The 8894-nt window shown below is 47.7% G+C and overlaps 1 pseudogene; it reads right to left on the bottom strand.

Annotated features, from left to right (window-relative positions):
- Positions 1-221: 221 nt before the first annotated feature.
- Positions 222-859, bottom strand: LOC147002952 (large ribosomal subunit protein eL29 pseudogene; annotated as a pseudogene).
- Positions 860-8894: the final 8035 nt, after the last annotated feature.

Genomic DNA, 8894 nt, shown 5'->3' with positions numbered 1-8894 from the left:
AAAAAAATCAATCTCCAACTATCCAATGTCTGGGATCCAACTCATGATCTTCTGGGCTCCTCCAAGGACTTGGGTCACTTCTCCAGCCCTGCCCTTTGTAGCACACATGTTGTTCTCTAGGCTCCAGCTGCCCTGTACTCCACTGCTGATGCTGTTCTTGGTGGTCATCTCATGGTACTGGCATCTCCAAAACACTGCTCTCTTCTACTGTAACTTTTTTTTTTTTTAACAGATCTTGCCTGAGTTTATTTGTAAGAACAGCATAGGACACTGGTCATCTGCAAATAGTGTGTGGGGAGGTGTGTCACAGCAGTCCGTCTGTCTTCACACTGGCAGGAGCCTTTTCTATGGGGCCTTCACAGGGGCCTGTGTACCTTTGGGGGCCTGAGCACCTTTGGGAGCCTGGGCTGGAGCTGAAGCCTGGGCCTTAGCTGGAGCTTTGGCTCCTGCCTTGGTTTGAACCTTAGGCTTCGGTTGGCAGAGCCTCTGACCCTTGGCCATGTAGCTTCGAATCCACTTCCCAAGCTTAGGGTGAGCGATGAAAGCCAGCCGCTTGAGTTTGGGGCCTTTTGGCATCTTGGGCTTGATGGCCTGAGGCTTCACCAGGGCCTTGATGGCCTCTGCGCGCGCACTCACTGCCTTTGCATTGTTGGCCTGCATCTTCTTCAGGCCTTTCTTGTTGTGCTTCTTGGCAAAGCGCATGTTCCTCAGGAACTTGGGGTCAACCCCCTTAAGAGATTCGTATCTTTGCGACCGGGGTTTCTTGATGCCATTTCTGTGCCATTTGCGGGACTGGTTGTGTGTGGTGTGGTTCTTGGACTTGGCCATGTCTGCATGGTAACCCGCGGCTCCCGCAGCGCCTGAGACCGGAAGAGAAAGGTCTACTGTAACTTAGAATGACTCATGACCAATAGCCTCTCATAGACTCTCTTCATGGTGCCAAGCCTCAACTCCTTTGCATGACCCCTTCAGTCCTGGGCCATTGTACTGGCTGGTTTTGTGTGTCAACTTGACACAAGCTGGAGTTATATCACAGAGAAAGGAGTACAGTCATAGCTCTTGCCCACTGAGCCATCTCATCAGTCCACCTTTCTACTTCATTTTAGTCAAGTTTATTTATTTTGTTATTTTCTGTGTATGCAGATGTGTATGGGTGTTTTGCCTGCATGTATGCCTGGTGTCTTCGGAGGTCAGAAGAAGACACCAGATCCCTGAAACTGGAGTTGTGGATGGTTGTGAGCCATATGAGTGCTGGGAGTGTTCCTAAGAGCTGAGCCATCGCCCCAGCCCCAGGATGTTTGATGAATTTGCAGTAATTTTACTTTGGTGACTAAGAGCTATGCCTAGAGCTAGAGACAGCTTGAGCTAGGGCTGGCTGCAGGAGGGAGGTGCTGAGTGCTTCCCTGAGGTCTGTATCAAGTTGTGACACTCTACTCCACAAACTAATGGCTAGGAGAGGGCTCCAGTCTTGCCCCGTGCCTGTCTTGCGAAGACTTGATTCCCTTCTCTACAGTTCATTTTATCATCGATATAATAGGTAGAGTAGCCAGGTATGGTGCCGAATGCCTTTAATCCCTGAAGATGCAGGAAAGCTCGAGGCCAGCCTTGTCATCAGAGTGAATTCCTGGACAGTCAGAGCTACACAGAGAAACCCTGTCTCAAAAAACAAACATGCAAAAAATAGGTTGAGTGATAGGTTACACCAACCACGCGGTGAATATGTGCGGGCCAAAGGGGAGCTTGGCCAGAGAGGGCGTGGCCAGTGCTACACCCGCAATCATGACTCCGTCGTTTTCTCCAGGGCAAAGCGTAGGATCAGCAGAATTTGGACATTCAAGCCAGCTCATTTGAACACTGGGGTGGGGAGACACAGGCCTGTCCACCTAAGGCAGATGGAGAATACCAAACTTGTGAGACAGGCAAAAAGACAAATCTCCTGGACTCCGTTTATCTTCTCCCATCCTTTTCCCTCCTCAGTCCATCTTCCTCCCTCCTCCTCCCAACCTCCCCACCCCCAGAGCCCCCTACTCAGGTCTCCATTGCCTACTTCTTCTGAGTCATTTTGTAGTCCAGGCTAGATTCAAGCTCACTGTCTCCCTGGGTAAACCTTCCTGTGTGCAGAGATTACAAACATCTGCAGGGAGAAGGAGGCTTAGTGGTTAAGAGCACTTGTTAAAAGGACCCAGATTTGATTCCCAGATCCTACATAGAGGCTCACTACCTCCTCAGGCACCAGGCAGACATGTGAACCACTGCTAGGCAAAACACTCGTACATACAAAATAATATAAATAAATCTTTTTTTAAAAGCATGTGCCACTTAGCAGCCCACCCATTTGCCCTTCAAAGTTCCCACCTGATCCCATCTCTACACTTCATAGTAGGGATGAGAGTCAACGTGAGTCAGCCTGGATCATCAGCCACAGTGGAGGTGCTCAAAGGCAGGCAAGCAGGCAGGCAGACTTTGTTTAATTTTGAGACAATGTCTCACTATGTATCTCTGGCTGTCCCGGAACTCACTACACACCAGGCTGGCCTCTGGAGTGCTGGGATTAGAGACGTGCACTACCTTGATGAGAGGCACTCAGATATTTGAGAATGGAGACTTGGGCTTTCCTGAGGCTGCACAGGTGGGCTCTGGCCACAACTCCCAGCACAGAGGCTCTCCTTAGGAGGCTCGTGCAGTATCAGCCCCATGGACCTCAGGACCTGGCAACTGGAGAGTGGCAGGCTTCATGCTTAAGCGCTGGGTGGGGCGGGTGCTCCTCCCCTGAGACATGGCACAAAAGGTGACCTTTTTCTTTCCTGGCTCCAGAGCAGTTTAACATTCTGATTATGGGCTCCTCCCCCTACCACAGAGCAGAAATCCCAACAACGCTGAGACTTGCATCATGGAGAGCACTGTAACCAGCCACTGGCCAAGTCCGGTAGTCAGGTGCTCCCAAGGTCATCCAGATGGTGTATCTGAGGAGTGGCCGGCTGTTCCCGCTCTCAGCCTCCTGATACCTGCTTTCTTGGGTGAGGAAACACCCCGTCAGCCTTCCCTGGTGGGTGTTAGATCCTGGCTGTGATCCACCAGCCCCGATCCATGTCACTCTCTCCATTGTGTCTCTGCAAAGGCACATAACTAGGGCCTTGTTCTATAATGGTCTCACTTAGGCCTCATAAAAACCCTCTGAGGCTGAGGCTATTCTTATCCTAGTCGGTTCTGTGACTGAGCAACAGGAGCTAGAGGACAGCGCTACCTTGCCTACCACCAGATGATGCCAGACCCATCTGTGGAAATAAAATGTCATTCACTGGCAGCATTTTTCCTGTCTCCTCACGACAGCCTCGGCTTCTACATGACTATCTGCATTTTGGTTTGCCTTTTGTTTTTTTTGCTTTATCTGTTTGTTTTTAGTTTTTGGATTGTTGGGGTTTGTTTGTTTGTTTGTTTGTTTGTTTTTCGAGACAGGGTTTCTCTGTATAGCCCTGGCTGTCCTGAAACTCACTTTGTAGACCAGGCTGGCCTGGAACTCAGAAATCCACCTGCCTCTGCCTCCCGAGTGCTATCTGCATTTTTAATATGCTGTTTGCTACTAAACATTCTCAGCAAAGCCACAGTAGCAGAAAACATGTTCTGTGATAAATACTGTGGGCTTATTTCTCTGACAGCTGATGGATGATGGTAAAGGGAAGCCAGAACGGGACCCTGGAGGGGGCACTGAAGCACAAGCCGTGGTGGAACACTGCTTCCTGGCTTGCTCTCCATGGCTCTCTCAGCTTCCTATAAAACCCAGGACCAACTGCCTAGGGGTAGCATGGGTTATCCTCCCTCATCAATCACTAGTCAAAAGCAATACCTCAAAAGACTTGACCACAAACCAATTTAATGGAGGCATTTTCTCAGTTGAGGTTCCCTCTTTGCAGCTGACAAAACAAACAAACAAACAAACAAACAAACAACACATACCCTAACCAGCACATGCCCGGAAGCAACACAGGAGATGTGAGACAGTTCCCACCCAGGCCCTCGTCTGTCCATTGTGGTAACTCCTGAGTGCCAGTTAATGCTTATAGCCTTACATATTTTTCTCTTTCCTGCTGGCTTTGCCACCAGGGGGCGACGCTCTCCCTCCTGGTTCTAGGAACAGCTCCCCAGGGCCCCAGCAATTGCATGCAGGTTTCTGATTGCAATTCTTCCTTAGTTGTGAGCCACGCTTGAGTTGGTGCATCTGCTGTCTTCCACCACACAGTGACCTCACTTGCAGAATGAGGAGGCTAGTTATTAAACACCAAAAAGACCAAGATTTCCTGATCCTGGTCAATGTCTTTTGGGGTTTTGCTTTATTTTTTTTCCCATGTTACAAGCCCTTTAGAGGTCTCCATCATTGTTGAGGAGTGAGGGAAATCTGTGGAGTTGGCATCCCATAATCAATCCAAACCTGAGTATTTATTGCAAGTACTGGCTATTTGCCTGTTTGTGTCTCTTTGGGGTGTTTGTTTGTTTGTGGTGTGTTGTTGTGGTTTTTATTTTAGAGACAGGACCTCACTATGTAACTCTGGCTGCCCTGGAACCCATTATATAGGCAGGCTGGTCTTGAATGCACACAGATCTGCTTCCCAAGTGCTGGGATTAAAGGCATGTACCACCACTGCCCAACTGTGTATATGTATGGATGTAAGTGCAGGATATTTCGTTTATTTATGTTTTATGTTTATGTGTGTTTTATCTGCATGTATGTCTATGCATCATATGCATGCATGGTGCTCATGGAGACCATAAGAGGATTCTGGACCCCCTAGAATTGGAGTTACAGACAACTGTGAGCTGCTATATGGGTACTGGTAATAGAATCAGGTCCTGTGGAAGATCAGCCAGTGCTCTTAATGGCTGAGCCATTTCTGCAGCCCCAGGACAGGGACATCTGTTTCTTTATTTGTGTGTGTGCGTGTGTGTTGGCACACATGTGAAGCCCAGAGAATAACCTTTCACCATGTGTGATCAAACTCTTCTTCAGGCTTGGCCAGAGCCACCTTTACCAGCTGAGCCACTTCTCTGGCCCTGTCTATTTGCATTCGAACCAGATTTTCCTCTATAGTAATTTAGGTCTGAGTTTTATCAGGGTGCAAACAAGTTTCCTCTCTTACTTAGCAGTAGTATGGGCACGAGACCTATAGGGAAAGAATTCTGTGATCCACTAGTCAGGTCTGTCAAGGTGAAGACAATTGGGGTATTAAAGCCTGTGTACTATTTGCCCAGATAGGTGATAGAAAGGATTAGCTTTTCAAACTGGGAAGAATACAGATTCTATAGACGACGTGGTGGTTTTATACTCTTTGCTGCGTGTAATTAATGTTGTAACTACGAACAGCATATTTAGGCTGCCAGGCTATCTCAGAGCAGACCACTTGTCTAGCAAGCCTGATGGCTTGGGTTCCATCTCCAGCACCTCAGAAGGGGCTAGGGGATCATGTCTGTATTAGTCAGGCAGGGTTAGAGAGACTGCAAGCAGCAGCTGTTAGAGTTTAGACATCTCTCTCCAAACTCGAGGCCCAGCTAGTGGGACAGGTGCCAAGATTCTCAGGCAAGGCCTCTTGGCACGAAGACCCATGGAGATGGGGGAGGGGCAAGGCTCAGAAATGGCCTGGCAGGAGGAATGCTGAGTTTGTTTTCTTGCCAGAGGCAGGCACAGGATGTACCCAACTCAGCAAGCTCCCCACTTCAATGCAAATGGACAGAGATTCTGTGGGGCCTGAAACTTCCATGGCTGATTGGCAAGGCAGGGGAGGCCTGCCTAAGAGGGTGGAAGCAGGCATGGAGCCGTGAGAATGGGCTGTACACGGGAAAGGAACCTCAGCCAAATTTCAGACAGGGCTGGTATGCTGCTTCTGTGGGTAAACACAGTATGTCAAGCCTCAGGACCCTCATGGGTGAAGGAGAGAGCCACCTTGCACTCCCCCTGTCCTCACCTCCACACACCTGCTGTGTCATCCCTCCCATAAATAACTCCCATAAATAAGTAGATGCAAGTTAATATTTGCCAAGGCTCAGACAGGCCTTGAACTGTCTTCTCCATGAGCATCTGGAGAAGCTGGGAGTCAGACTCAGACATGGATGCCCTAACTGGGGACAGGAGACGAGCAGGAGAAGGAGGTGGGTTGAAAGCAGACAGGATGTATGCACTGGGGTTGGGGATATGCCTTGCTTGGTAGAGTGCTGGCCTAGCATGCAAGAGGCCCTGGGTATAGTCCCTAGAATCTCTTAAAATTGGACATAGTGGCACATTCCTACAGTCTTAGCATTAGGAAGTGGGGGCAGGAGGTTCACCGTCATGCAGCTGGAGAGCTGACTCAGCAGATAAGAGTGCTTACTGCTCTTGCAGAGGACACAGGTTCGGTTCCCAACATGCACAGCTGCCTATAATTTCCTCATCTGTTCCCTCATGAGGCACTCTCTCTCTGCACACACACATACATATATATATATATATATATATATATATATATATATATACACACACACATATATATAGACATATATAGACATATATAGACATATATAGACACACACACATATATATACATATACTACATATGTGTGTGTATATATAGTGTATATATATATTGTTGGGGGTTTTTGTTTGTTTGGTTTGGCTTATTGTGGGGTATTTTCTCTTTCTTTCTTTCTTTCTTTCTTTCTTTCTTTCTTTCTTTCTTTCTTTCTTTCTTTCTTTCTTTCTTTCTTTCTTTCTTGGCTTTTCAAGACGGGGTTTCTTTGTGTGGCCCTGGCTGTCCTGGAACTCCATCTATAGTCCAGGTTGGCCTCAAATGAAGACATCCACCTCCCTCTGCCTCCTGAGTGCTGGAATTAAAGGCCTGTGCCACCATGCAGGCTTATACAGAATTCTGAAAGAGAGTGGCACCTGGAGAAGACTACGTGTGAGCTGATGAGTCCTTCTGGGTCTGCCGGGCATGAGGACAGAGTCTCTGGGAAGAGGATGGCTTCTGTGATAACACCACTTGGTTATCCTACTAAAGACCTAAGGACAAGAAAGCCATTCTTTGTCTGCTGGACTTGGGTCTATCACACTTTGAAAGTTCAAAGTCAGAAAAGCATGATAGCATGCTCCTAATAATCTCAGCCCCTAAGAGGCTGAGACAGAAGTTACAGATAGTTGTGTGTCACCCTGTGGGTGCTGGGAGTAGAATACTCAAAAGTAGCAAGTATTCTAACCCACTGAGCCACCGTTCCAGCCCCATTGTTTGTTTGTTTGTTTGTTTGTTTGTTTGTTTGTTTGTTTTGGAGGTAGTGTCCCATACTGTCCTAGGTTGACCTTGAACTCACTATTTGCTTGCCTCAGTAAACCTAAAAATAAAACAAAATACCACTACCAACAACAAAGAAAGCCTCTGGCCAAAACTCATAGAAGATTAACATCCAAGTGCCCTTGACCACCCCAGGGGCTCCAGGACTGAGCACCCTTGCTTTCAGAACATCTCACAACCATGTTTTGGATAATGATTTGAATGAGAATAGCTCCCATACACATTATAATATATTTGAATCCAGAGAGTGGAACTGTTTGAGAAGGATTAGGGAATTTGGCCTTTTCTGAGTGGGTGTGCCCTTGTTAGGAGGATGTCTGTCACCGGAAGTGGGCTTTGGGATTTCAATGCCCACCCAGTCCTAGTCGCTCTTTCTGCCTCCTACCTATGGATCAGCATGCAAAGCTCTCAGCTATTGCCCCAGTACCATGCCTATCTGCTTCCAGCCATGTTGATCATGGACTCGCCTTTCGAAACCATAAGCTATCCCCAAGTAAATGCTTTCTTTAAAAGAGTTGCCTTGGTCGTGGTATCTCAGTAACAGATTGGTCCAGGTGAAGGGAAGCCCTCTAAGCAATAATGATGCCCTGTAGGTGAATGCCTGGCTCCCTTTCTGGCCTCTCCAAGTGCAACCTCCTTGAAGCCAATCTATGATGCCTTCTGCCTCCACAGGGAGCAGGTGGCATGAGGACCAACGACAAAGGAGAAACTGGATGCTGGAGGTACCTGATTGATAAGTCCATTCTGTAGAGGGAGGAAAACACTTTCTAGACAGGAAACATGGAATGGTCATCAGAACTAGAAGCCAGAGAAGTGAAGGTAAGGCCCATGGAGGATGAGCAGCATAGTACACACCATGTTTTTACCACTGAGGAAGAAGTGGCATCCAGGAAGCTACAGCCTCACACCAGCTGCTACTCCTACCCTCATGGTACTACAGAGCCTCCCTAGACAATGCCAAGAATTGAAGTGGAAATTTCTAGTTTCTTTGGAGACTCAGTTGTGTCGGTGATGTTTTTATGGAAACTGTCTTATGAGAGGATGTTTTGCTGAAGCAGACATTGAGAGGATGTTTTTGCTCAAGCAGACACATGGGAGGATGTTTTGCTGAGAACAGAAAAAAATCTTATTTTTCTGGAAGCTGCCTGGGAAAAGGACATGCAATGTGTTACTACAGTGGATGCTTGAGAGGACACATGATGTTTGGAAAGGATATAAATATAACCCAACATACAGTGGATGATGCTGTGGCATTGGTTCACCTTACCACTCTTTGCTGGCCTTTTCTGATGATGCTGTGGTATTGGTTCGCCTTGCCACTCTTTGATGGCCTTTCCTGATGATGCTGTGGTATTGGTTTGCCTTGCCACTCTTTGATGGCCTTTGTTGGGCTGTCCCAATGCTGGTCTTCACGGATGACGCTGTGGCATTGGTAGCACTGGTTTGCCTTGACTTCTTCACTGATTTCATAGAAAGAAATGCACCAAAGAACTTCTTGTGATGTTCTGGTGGCTTTTTGCCATTTCTGCCAACTCTGGGCAATTGGCAGAGCCTTGAGGTTTCTTCTGGATCAAACTCCATTGC

The sequence above is a fragment of the Mus caroli genome, unplaced genomic scaffold (genome assembly GCF_978045245.1).
Source record: "Mus caroli unplaced genomic scaffold, Mus_caroli_1 scaffold_8, whole genome shotgun sequence".
NCBI classification, from domain to species: Eukaryota; Metazoa; Chordata; class Mammalia; order Rodentia; family Muridae; genus Mus; species Mus caroli.
This window is presented reverse-complemented; position numbering and strand designations above follow the sequence as displayed.